The sequence below is a fragment of the Rattus norvegicus genome, chromosome 6, assembly GCF_036323735.1.
Source record: "Rattus norvegicus strain BN/NHsdMcwi chromosome 6, GRCr8, whole genome shotgun sequence".
Lineage (NCBI taxonomy): Eukaryota > Metazoa > Chordata > Mammalia > Rodentia > Muridae > Rattus > Rattus norvegicus.
Genome location: NC_086024.1, coordinates 10,117,628 through 10,131,004, shown reverse-complemented (window position 1 = coordinate 10,131,004; position 13,377 = coordinate 10,117,628). Strand labels below are relative to the sequence as shown.

The 13,377-nt window shown below is 41.3% G+C and overlaps 1 pseudogene; it reads right to left on the bottom strand.

The window, feature by feature from the left end:
* Positions 1 to 4,872: 4,872 nt before the first annotated feature.
* Ptbp1-ps4 (polypyrimidine tract binding protein 1, pseudogene 4) lies at positions 4,873 to 6,363 on the bottom strand (annotated as a pseudogene).
* Between the last annotated feature and the right edge of the window lie 7,014 nt (positions 6,364 to 13,377).

Below are 13,377 nucleotides of genomic sequence, written 5' to 3'. Positions count from 1 at the left end.
GCCATAATATTTTGACAAATTAGGAGGTAAAACCAACATTGTCTCTAAATAATCAGATGAGAATTCTCTTTGTCAGCTAGGGATACTGTCTTCTAACTCAGCCATAGATATTATTTATTTCTCAGAAACCCCATTAAAAAGAACCAGAAATAAACAGGTATTGTGTGACAATGCGCATACCTCTACTCACCCCAGAAAGAGAGCCCATCACACCCCAAATTATAAATACGACCAAAACGTACAGTAACAGTCTAGTAAAAAAATCACCCTGTTCTGGCTGCACTCTATCTACTTTCCTACTAGCTCACTGAGCATGCTCCACAGATGCTATACAAGCTTGTCCCTCTGCCCAGCCACTGCTATCTCTGTTCCAGCTCCCAGGCTGCCACCTTACCCTTTCTCTTCAAAAAATCTTTAGTGTGAGATTTGTTATAAGATCTGTGTGTTACAGATCTGAGGGAAAAGGGCTCCCCAGTGGAAACACTGTAGCTCTGAAGGGAAAGGTATCCTGGCATTCAGGAAACAAAGAATAACATAAAGTTACACTGAACAACAAGCCTCACACAAGAGATATGTGGAGAAGTTTGTTGCCTCTGCTCTGGTGAGAAGTAGCAGGGAACCAAACAGAAGGCAAACTTTATATAAGAATTTTTTGAAGGCAAAGTTTTCCAGGGTAGAAATATCCAGGCTGAGAGTGGTAAGATTTCAAGTTCTGCGTTTGGGGCAAGCTCAGGGATTGGTGGGTTTTCAGAGCCTGGATGTGAGCCCAGACTTTTTATGCCAGTGTGACTTTGTGGTTTTCCTTAGCTCCTGACTGCCATTATGCCCTTGCACTGGAAAAAAAACCCTTTTACAAAGTTCTTCTTGGTGAACCACTGAGTTTAGTGGGCTACTTACAGAACCAAAAGGACTGAGAAACACCAGCACAGCACCAGAGTCTACTCCATGTGTGACAGCTCACAAAAGCTGGGAAAGGGGAGCGTAGTGCCCAGCCAGCAGGCAGTTCAACAGGGTACAAGATGTCTTTTCAGCTGACTCTGTTAAACTAAACCTCTTCCAGGCAGGTCCTTTGGTTTCTGTTTCCTCCACTGAGCTTGTCTGATCTCTGAGTCTTCTTTGCAACTTAGCTTGACACACAGTAACTCTTAGCTATAATTATCATTTAGTTTGGGAGGCGGGGCACTAGTGAATCTGATCAGTTCAGGGACTTCCTGAAAATGTTGAGTTGTTTGGCTTCTATTATAAGGAGCTTCCTTTTCTGAAAAGGGCAACATTTCAATCTTGTAGAAAAACGCTACAGAAGAATACAACAGTTTCAGTCAATCAACTTCTGAGTTTCAAAGTTGAGCTAAGTTATTAAAGGATTGACAGTAGAGTGCAAAGTTGATAGTTGCTCTCTGGGAATAGTTGCTCTCTGGGAAGCACACTGCTGTTGTAGGCATGGTGAGATATACACATGTGTAACGTACTTGACCAAGAACACTGCCCACAATAGACACAAACAAATGAAAACCAAATACCATACTTAGGGCTATTGGAGAGGAAAGGTAAGAATTTCATAGCATTAATTGTTATTTGCTTTATGTTCTATAACTTTGCTAATATGTTGAACTGTTTAGGAATATGTTAGGAATATGTGTGTGTATATACACACACATATATACACACACACATATTCCTAAATTACTATATAATTTCTGTGGTTTTCCTGGATAGATAAACCTGAGAGAGGTTATAAAAGCCGTATCTTTTATCATCAGTCTAAAACCCCTGATACCAATTAAACTGATTCAGAGAGCCTTTCTGAATCAATGTATAATGAATAAATAAGCTGTATAGAGAATTCATATCAGAACCCTATCCAAGACCCAAGAATATGGCTTGAACTTTGGTAGTTAAAGTTTATCAGGTAATATTAATGAACTGCTAAGGTTGCAGCTCCCTCTGCTAAGTCATGAAAACTGACCTTATCAAACTATTTCCTTCTCCCCCAAGTTTGTACGTTGGTTTGTCCCCATTTAGGTTGCTGATGTGAAACAAACTAAGGTACTTGCCAATCAACAAGAAGAGATTTTTCACTTTTAGCTTCCAGACTAATAAAACTCAGCATCCTCTCTTACCTTTTGTTTGATGACACTGAACACTGTTCAAGTCTGTATAACTGCTACTCCTTTCCATGTTGTTTTAGTTGCTGTTCCTCGCCCATGACATACAAACATTAGAGGTCCACAGAACTTAATCCTGTAAGTACTCTTCCAAAGTTAAGATAAAACACCTATCTTCAACAGCTTACAAGGGAAAAAGGTTCCTTTGGCTTGTGATTCCTGAGGCTTTGGTCCAGGTTGCCTCGCCCTGAGGTTGTCAGTACATAAACCATCATGAAGGCAGGTAGTGGCTCATAGCTGATGACCTGACTGACAAGGGTGATGATGGGAAAGCGAAGACCAAGCCTTCGGCTTGATTAAATGTCTGTTCCTACCTTTCAGAACTTCCCTCATGTCTCCACACTCAATGTTCAACACACAGCCTTTTGCAAACCTCACAGTGACCTCACTGTCTGCTCAACAGCTTCTTCCTTATGTGGCCTATATTAAATGACGTGAATATCTTCTCTAAATCAGGTGTCATCCTCCGTGCCCCACCCAAGGCCAGATTCTGCTTTTAGGGAGTATGGGGTGATGGTATGTGTTAGATTTTGAATAGATAAGGTCATTCGCTTATATACACCATCTAGCTAAAAGGAAGAGGAAAAGAAAAATCCAACTCTTCCACACTCTTCAGTCTCCTAGATGATACTTATTTACACATCTGTGTGTCTGTTTCTCCTGAGAAACACAGTGGCAGAAGTATTGAGTTTATATACCATGGAATCTTATTGTTGGTTCATTAGAGAATGCACATCTTCACATTTGCAAGATAAATGCTAAATTGTTTTTCAAATCATTGCTCCAAATTACTTTCCCACCTGGAGTGAGCAAATGTTTAGTTGTACCAATCTTCATCAATCCCTGATAACTGCTGAATTTTCTACATTTTGCTCTCCCTTAGGTGTGAAATTATATCTGAGCATAATCTTTGCTTTATTTCCCTGATTGCTAGTATGCTTAAGTATTTTTCATATGTCTGTCAGACATTTATATTCCGCTTTTTGTACTATCAGTTCACATACAAATTGTTCTTACTGGCTCTACCTGAATCAGATCTTTAATCAATGATATATGTGTAACTTTTTTTCATAATCTATGGTACTTCCTTTCTTTTTTCTTTTAATATAAAACTGATTTAATAGCCCCCCCTCCCCAATACACCATCTGGGCTGGGGTAGATGTGGCCAGGGCTGGTCCCAGGACAATATTAAACCTGTTGTCATTACCAAAATCTACATCTGTCACCATAAAATATCTGCACCACCTCAGCCCCACAAGTATAAAATCGTAAATATTTACACTCTTCCATGTCTTTCAGAGAACCCCTCTAGAAACAGGCTAGGATGGAGGTGGTCTTCCGGGGGGAACTTTAGGCCTAGAGGTCAGCCCCTCAACTAAGCATAGTCAGTGGCGGGGGAAAAAAAACAAAACTTTGGTCCAAAATTTGCAAGTCTCAGAGCTTTTCCTCCAGCCCTGACCTGCTAGTTTGTCACTGGAAGGAAGGAGTGCGGAGGACACAGAAGCTTAGAGTACACAATTCTATCACTGCTGTAAAAAGTTACTTAAAAACTATATCTCTTGCTTATAAGTGGGAAAGATTCAGGTATTTGGTCAAGTGGAAATATTGTTAGGCACAGGTATCTGCAACCACCTGGAATAAAATACAAAGATCACATGAGGCTCGGCAGCTAAGGGGAGCCTGGGCCCTCTGGGCTGGCCAGGGATATGGGAGAATCATGTCAGTTGATTATAAGGATATAGGGGAGTGGCCCCAGCTCTTACACAGCATTGGACAGCCTATGTATAGGTCAACTGGTTCACCTGCAGGTCCAGAGACAACTGGTGGCCTTAGAAGGTGGGTGTACGGCTGTGAGGCACGCTGGTTTTATAAGGCACACAAAGTGGCTTCGGGGCACCACTGTGGCCTTGAGTCCCTCAAGGCATGATGTTGGTACTGGGCCTCTATGACCCAAGCCATTTCCTGCCACAGCAAAGGGGGCTAGATTTATTTTATTTTATTTTATTTTATTTTATTTTTTGTAAAACAGGTAAACTGATCTCTCTTTAAAAATAAATACAGAATACCCTTGGCAGGGAAGGGAGAGGCAAAGATTAAAACAGAGACTGAAGGAACACCCATTCAGAGCCTGCCCCACATGTGGCCCATACATATACAGCCACCCAATTAGACAAGATGGATGAAGCAAAGAAGTGCAGACCGACAGGAGCCAGATGTAGATCGCTCCTGAGAGACATAGCCAGAATACAGCAAATACAGAGGCGAATGCCAGCAGCAAACCACTGAACTGAGAATAGGTCCCCTATTGAAGGAATCAGAGAAAGAACTGGAAGAGCTTGAAGGGGCTCGAGACCCCAAAAGTACAACAATGCCAAGCAACCAGAGCTTCCAGGGACTAAGCCACTACCTAAAGACTATACATGGACTGACCCTGGACTCTGACCCCATAGGTAGCAATGAATATCCTAGTAAGAGCACCAGTGGAAGGGGAAGCCCTGGGTCCTGCTAAGACTGAACCCCCAGTGAACTAGTCTATGGGGGGAGGGCGGCAATGGGGGGAGGGTTGGGAGGGGAACACCCATAAGGAAGGGGAGGGGGGAGGGGGATGTTTGCCCGGAAACCGGGAAAGGGAATAACACTCGAAATGTATATAAGAAATACTCAAGTTAATAAAAAAAAATACAATCTCTGGTCTGTAAGGTCACTTCAGCTGCCTTTTAAAGTGGCTTTTGTGGAATGGTGGAAGCTGTCGCAGGCCCACAGGCATTTTGGGTGAAGTGCCTTGGAAAACGACACTCGGAGGTGGTGGTTCTCATCCAGGTCACGGTTGTGCAATTCAATCAGCATCTGCACTGCCTCCTCCACAGAGCCCATCCGGATCAGTGCCATCTTGCATTCCTTCTGGAAGAACCTGAAGCCTTTGACCACACCACCGTTGCTGAAGAAGAGGCTCCTGAGGTCATCATCTGACACAGAGGGCAGGATGTTGGAGAGGTGTAGGGTAGCTGAGGGTGAGAAGATGCTGTGAAGTTCTTGGCTTCTGATTTCTTGAAGCGGTGCAGTGGTGAGCTGACATAGTCCTTGGTCAGTCCCTGGTCCTCCTGTTCCTCCTCTCGAGGCAGCAGCACACTCTGATGCTTTGACGGTGTGATGTGCACCGACTTCCCATGCAGCTTGTGCCCATTCAGGTGGCTCATGACCAGCTGGGCCTGGCTGCCGTCTGCCATCTGTACAAGTGCACACTCCTACTTGTTGAACTGGATCCTCGCCTGTTGCACATCACTGTAGATGCTGAAGACGATAAAGAGGCTTTGAAGTGTGACTCTCTCAGGGCTCAAGTTGCTGACCTGCGGGCCCTGGGATGGCAATGTGGACAGTTGCGGCAGCAGCAGCAGAGAGTATGGCCAGGGGGGCTAGGGTTCCATGGACATTAGGAAGAGAGGGGCCAAAGGCTGTTGCCATGGTCTGGTCCAGTGAAGGCTGGCTGTCTCCAGAGGGTAAGGCAGGTCAAGTGTAATCTCTGCTCTTGTCATTGTTGTACTTGACTGATGTTGAGACCTGGCGAGCTTGGAGAAGTCAATGCGCAGTGTGCAGCAGGCACTGTAGATGTCCTGGCCATTCAGGGACAACTCGTATGCTGGATGCTCACAGGGTCAGCATACTGAAGCAGCGCCTGAAATTGGTTGTTCTTGGTGAATGTGATGATCTTTGACTGTGCAAAACTTAGAGAAGATCTGGTGCAGCACATCCAGGGTCACTGGGTAGCATCCACGGCTGCCAAGACCAGGTTTCCAGACTCTTCAGAGTTCATGCCCTGCAGGACTGCCTGAACACATGCATGGTTGGGTGAACTGTCAGTTTTGAACTCCTTGTGGTTGGAGAACTGGATGTAGATGGGTTGTCCACGAAGCACTGGCACCCCCAATGTGTAGTAGTTAACCATAGTTTTGGCAGCCTCTTCTGTGTTCATTTCACTGATGGCCTGGTTCTTCCCCTTCATAATAAGGGGGCTGGTAACTTTCCAAAAGATCAGTCCTAGGTAGATGACCTCGCCCTCAGGGACAGCACTAGGTAGCTTGAGGACATGAATGATTCTGGAAGGAATTCCTGTGCTCCTTTTGTCAGCTCACACAATGAGAAGAGCTCATTGGATCCCCTCTTTGTACTGACTGCTACATCTGGGATGCTGCGGTCCATGGTTCACAGAGGAGACCGGCAGGGATTGGAGCATAGGTGCACTAATGTTATTTTCTTTCATATTTTAATTATTTTTAATTTTTTATAAATGCAAGTGTTATGATCTGATGTTTATTTCGTTATTATTTGTGATGTTCATTTTTTTTTAATTTTAAGTTTATTTGTCATACATGTGTCTATGTGTGTATATGGGAATCCCACAGCATATGAGTGAAGGTCAGATGCAAATTGGCAGAATAACTACTTTCGCCCACCTTGAGGTCCTAAGGTATCAACTCAACTAATCAGGTTTGGCAGAAAAGCTACATTACCTAGTGAGACATCTCATCAGCTTGAATATCTTAAATATTCATTTAAATAATCAGTTAATTGCCATAATTCTTCTACTCCATTCTCTTTTATGGGTTTGTAGTAAATATTTGCAGTAGTAAAAATACAATGGCCAAGGGAGCATAGAGTTAGATTCACATTTCTTAGAAGGTTAGAGGCCATGGTGGTGGAGGTCAGACATTGCAGCACTAACAGCTTATACCTTATTTCTCAAGCCACAAGCAGCAGTTAGAGAGCACAATGGGAATTACACAAGTGTTTTTGAAACCTCAAACCTGCCGGGGTGACACACCTCCTCTAACACTATACTTTCTTTTCTTTCTTTCTTTCTTTTTTCTTTCTTCTTCTTTTTTTTATTTTTTCTCTACCTTTATTAAATTGGGCATTTCTTATTTACATTTCAATTGTTATTCCCGTTCCTGGTTTCCAGGTCAACATCCCCCTAACCCCTGCCCCTCTCCTTCTGTATGGGTGTTCCCCTCCCCATCCTCCCCCCATTACCACCCTCCCCACAACAATCCCATTCACTGGAGGTTCAGTCTTGGCACACCAAGGGCTTCCCCTTCCTCTGGTACCCTTACTAGGCTATTCATTGCTACCTTTGCAGTTGGAGCCCAGGGTCAGTCCATATATAGTCTTTGGGTAGTGGCTTAGTCCCTGGAAGCTCTGGTTGGTTGGCATTGTTGTTCATATGGGGTCTCGAGCCCCTTCAAGCTCTTTCAGTCCTTTCTCTGATTCCTTCAACGGGGGTCCTGTTCTCAGTTCAGTGGTTTGCTGCTGCTGGCATTTGCCTATGTTTTTGCCATATTATAGCTGTGTCTCTCAGGAGAGATCTACATCTGGTTCCTGTCAGCCTGCACTTCTTTGCTTCATCCATCTTATCTAGTCTGTTGGCCACATATATGTATGGGACACATGTGGGGCGGGCTCTGAATGGGCGTTCCTTCAGTCTCTGTTCTAAACTTTGCCTCCCTATTCCCTCCCAAGTGTACTCTTGTTCCCCTTTTAAAGAAGGAGTGAAGCATTTGCATTTTGGTCATCCTTCTTGAGTTTCATGTATTCTCTGCATCTAGGGTAATTTAAGCATTTGGGCTAATATCCACTTATCAATGAGTGCATACCATGTGATTTTTCTGTGATTGGGTTACCTCACTCAGGATAATATTTTCCAGTTCCATGCATTTGCCTATAAATTTCATAAAGTCATTTTTTTGATTGCTGAGTAGTATTCCATTGTGTAGATGTACCACATGTTCTGTATCCATTCCTCTGTTGAAGGGCATCTGGGTTCTTTCCAGCTTCTGGCTATTATAAATAAGGCTGCTATGAACATAGTGGAGCATGTGTCTTTGTTATATGTTGGGGCATCTTTTGGATATATGCCCAAGAGAGGTATAGCTGGGTCCTCAGGTATTTCAATGTCCAATTTTCTGCGTAACCTCCAGATGATTTCCAGAATGGTTGTACCAGTCTGCAATCCCACCAACAATGGAGGAGTGTTCCTCTTTCTCCACATCCTTGTTAGCATCTGCTGTCGACAGAGTTTTTGATTTTAGGCATTCTGACTGGTGTGAAGTGGAATCTAAGGGTTGTTTTGATTTGCATTTCCCTTATGACTAAAGATGATGAACATTTCTTTAGGTGCTTCTCAGCCATTTGGCTTTTCTCAGCTGTGAGTTCTTTGTTTAGCTCTGAACCCCATTTTTTTTTAAAATTTTTTTATTAACTTGAGTAATTCTTATTTACATATCGAGTGTTATTCCCTTTCCCAGTTTCCGGGCCAACATCCCCTTAACCCCTCCCCCTCCCCGTCTTTATAGGTGTTCTCCTCCCCATCCTCCTCCCATTGCCACCCTCCCCCCAACAATCACGTTCAGTGGGGGTTCAGTCTTAGCAGGACTGAGGGCTTCCCATTCCACTGGTGATCTTACTAGGCTATTCATTGCTACCTATAAGGTCAGAGTCCAGGGTCAGTCCATGTATAGTCTTTGGGTAGTGGCTTAGTCTCTGGAAGCTCTGGTTGCTTGGCGTTGTTGTTCATATGGAGTCTCGAGCCCCTTCAAGCTCTTCCAGTTCTTTCTCTGATTCCTTCAATGGGGGTCTTGTTCTCAGTTCAGAGGTTTGCTGCTGGCATTCGCCTCTGTATATGCTGTATTCTGGCTGTGTCTCTCAGGAGAAATCTACATCGGGCTCCTGTCGCCCTGCACTTCTTTGCTTCATCCATCTTGTCTAATTGGGTGGCTATATATGTATGGGCCACATGTGGGGCAGGCTCTGAATGGGTGCTCCTTCTGTCTCTATTTTAATCTTTGCCTCTCTATTCCCTGCCAAGGGTATTCTTGTTCCCCTTTTAAAGAAGGAGTGAGGCATTTGCATTTTGGTCATCTTTCTTGAGTTTCGTGTGTTCTGTGCATCTAGGGTAATTCGAGCATTTGGGCTAATATCCACTTATCATGCATACCATGTGATTTTTCTGTGACTGGGTTACCTCACATAGGATGATATTTTCCAGTTTCATCCATTTGCCTATAAATTTCATAAAGTCATTGTTTTTGATAGCTGAGTAATATTCCATTGTGTAGATGTACCACTTTTTCTCTATCCATTCCTCCGTTGAAGGGCATCTGGGTTCTTTCCAGCTTCTGGCTATTAAAATTAGGCTGCTATGAACATAGTGGAACATGTGTCTTTGTTATATGTTGGGGCATCTTTTGGATATATGCCCAAGAGAAGTATAGCTGGGTCCTCAGGTAGTTCAATGTCCAATTTTCTGAGGAACCTCCAGACTTATTTCCAGAATGGTTGTACCAGTCTGCAATCCCACCAGCAATGGAGGAGTGTTCCTCTTTCTCCACATCCTCGACAGCATCTGCTGTCACCTAAGTTTTTGATCTTAGCCATTCTCACTAGTGTGAGGTGAAATCTAAGGGTTGTTTTGATTTGCATTTCCCTTATGACTAAAGATGTAGAACATTTCCTTAGGTGTTTCTCAGCCATTCGACATTCGTCAGCTGTGAATTCTTTGTTTAGCTCTGAACCCCATTTTTAATAGGGTTATTTGTCTCCCTGTGGTCTAACTTCTTGCGTTCTTCGTATATTTTGGATATAAGCCCTCTATCTGTTGTAGGATTGGTAAAGATCTTTTCCCAATCTGTTGGTTGCCGTTTTGTCCTAACAACAATGTCCTTTGCCTTACAGAAGCTTTGCAGTTTTATGAGATCCCATTTGTCGATTCTTGATCTTAGAGCATAAGCCATTGGTGTTTTGTTCAGGAAATTTTTTTCCAGTGCCCATGTGTTCGAGATGCTGCCCTAGTTTTTCTTCTATTAGTTTGAGTGCATCTGGTTTGATGTGGAGGTCTTTGATCCACTTGGACTTAAGCTTTGTACAGGGTGATAAGAATGGCTCAATCTGCGTTCTTCTACATGCTGACCTCCAGGTGAACCAGCACCATTTGCTGAAAATGCTGTCTTTTTTCCATTGGATGGTTTTGGCTCCTTTGTCAAAAATCAAGTGACCATAGGTGTGTGGGTTCATTCCTGGGTCTTCAATTATATTCCAATGGTCTATCTGCCTGTCTCTGTACCAATAGCATACATGTTTTATCACTATTGCTCTGTATTACAGCTTGAGTTCAGGGATAGTGATTCCCCTGGGAGTCCTTTTATTGTTGAGGATAGGTTTAGCTATTCTTGGTTTTTTGTTATTCCAGATGAATTTGCAAATTGTTCTGTCAACTCTATGAATAACTGGATTGGTATTTTGATGGGGATTGCATTGAATCTGTAGCTCGCTTTTGGTAAAATGATCATTTTTACTATATTAATCCTGCCAATCCATGAGCATGGGAAATCTTTCCATTCCGCTCACTGTGGACAAAATATTCAAACATATGAGCCTCTGGATGCTGTTCTTATTCTAGCCACTGTAGTTTTTTAGCCTACAGCTTTCACATAATTCTATAGTGTCCTTGAAGTTAAGTTTTATATATGAAAATTAAAAAAATTTCTATTTTCCATGTTATTTAAACAATTGTGCAAGACTAAGAATTTGTCTATAACTTTTGGTCTTAAATATTAATTCTTTTTTTACCCAAACATGTATTTGTTTGAATCCTTGTTGTACTGTTCATTTCTCAGTAGCTATAATTTTATCTTTCTAGAATGTAGTTGTCTATATTGAGTACTAGCCCCTATATTCTTTCATCAGAAGTCTCTACAAAATATGTTGAATATTTACTATTACTACAAGGCATTATCATCTACATACTCTGTTCTCTAGCACTGCACAAGTTAAAAAAAATAAGGAAGAAGAGGTTGCACCCTCCAAAATTCTTATAGGCTTTAGAGAACTTTGTGAATTTCTGTTGGGTGACATTCATTGCTATTCTGGGTCATGTGAGGCTAAGCTGAATTGACCCTCTGTTCTTCAATATTAATTTTAGAGTCCATTGATCAAGATCAGTAACAAATACAATGGCAATGACCACATTGTGGGCATTGATGGAATTATACTTAATTTGCAGTTCAACATAAACAAACCTTTTTTTTTCATGTTGACTATATTTAATGTATTTGATGTTTAGTTCCAGCCCATTAACACTAGATAGCTCTCATATTACTCAGTTATATTAAGATGTTTTTAAAAATGTTTTGTGATCTCTCCACTCATATTGTTTATCTCATGTAGATTTATTTCTAGCTTAAATTCTAAAACTATTTAAATGGTATTGTAATGATATTCTCTATCTTTATTGTCAGAGTAATATAAAGAAATTTTCTTGTGGATTTAACAACCAGTTTACTAAACTATTGTTAGATTTAATAAATTATCTACAAATATAAAAATTTTATTTCATTCCCTGCGTTTTTTTATTGTATCATAACAGTTAGATTACAGAAAAGAAATAATCACAGAGAGTGCCCTTGTTTTTTTCAAGTTTTTGAAGGAAATGTCATCAACATAATAGTATTAATGAGGTTTGTGGATGGATATATTATGATTCTTAAGCTTCTTTTTTCCTTTCACTGAAAACACATTTTTTCTCACATGTGTGTGTGTGTGTGCGCGCGCGTGTGTGTCTGTGTGCGTGTGTGTGTCTCTGTGTGTGTGTGTGTCTGTGTGTGTGTGTGTGTGTGTGTGTGTGTGTGTGTGTGTGTGTGTGTGGTTTCCTCTCCCTCTTCTCCTCTCAGTTTCTCCTGTATCCTATCTACGTGCCATCAGGATTCACTTCTTTTCTCTGATGTTAGAAAACAAACAGGGTTCTAAGAGAAACAAATAAAATAAAATATAGTAAAACAAAAATAAACACATTGGAGTATGACAAAACAAACATACAGAAGAAGGAAAAGGGCCCAAGAAAAAACCTTAAGTTGATAAAGATTTAGAGACCCACTCATTAGCACACTAAGATATCCCATAAAACACTAACAGCTGTAACATGTAAGAAAAGGATCTGTAGCATAAACAGAAGAAAAATTAAAATATACAAATAAAATAAAAATAAAAAATAAAAAGAATTTAAAAAGAAAATCTCCAAAATCTAGCCCTACAAAGGATAGTAGATGGAAAACTCCAACACAAGGAGAGAAACTGCACCCTACAAAACGCAAGAAAATAATCGAATTTCAACTAATCCAAAAGAAGAGAGCCACACAAACATAGTCCCATCTTTAACAACAAAAATAACAGGAAACAACAATGATTGGTCCCTGTTATCTCTCAACATCACTGGACTGAATTCCTCAATAAAAAGACATAGACTAACAGACTGTATATGTAAAGAGGAACCAGCATTTTACTGCATACATAAAACACACATCAGTGATAAAGGCAGAAACTACCTCAGAGTAAAAGGCTGAAAAACAATTTTCCAAAAAAGATCCCAAGAAACAAACTGGAATATCAAATAAAATCAACTTTCAACCAAAAGTTATCCAAAAAGATAAGGAAGGACACCTCATATTCATGAAAGGAAAAGTCAACCAAGATGAACTCTCAATCATGAATATCTAAACTCCAAATGCAAGGACACCTACACTCATAACAGTAACCTTACTAAAGCTCAAAGTACATATTGCACCTCACACATTAATCATGGGAAACTTCAAAACCCCACTCTCAGCAATAGACAGATCATGGAAACAGAAATTAAACAGAGACACAGAGAAGCTAACAAAGGTTATGAACCAAATGGATTTAAGAGATATCTATAGAACATTTCGTCCTAAAACAAAACTGGAAGATATCATCCTGAGTGAGGTAACCCAATCACAGAAAAATCACATGGTATGCACTCATTGATAAGTGGATATTAGCCCAAATGCTTAAATTACCCTAGATGCAGAGAACACATGAAACTCAAGAAAGATGACCAAAATGCAAATGCTTCACTCCTTCTTTAAAAGGGGAACAAGAATAGCCTTGGGAGGGGATAGGGAGGCAAAGTTTAGAACAGAGGCAGAAGAACACCCATTCAGAGCCTGCCCCACATGCGGCCCATACATATACAGCCACCCAATTAGACAAGATGGATGAAGCAAAGAAGTGCAGGCCAACAGGAGCCGGATGTAGATCTCTCCTGAGAGACACAGCCAATACATAGGCGAATGCCATCATTAAACCACTGAACTGAGAACGCAAAAACCAAAAAAGAATCAGAAAGATACTGAAATCAAAATCTTT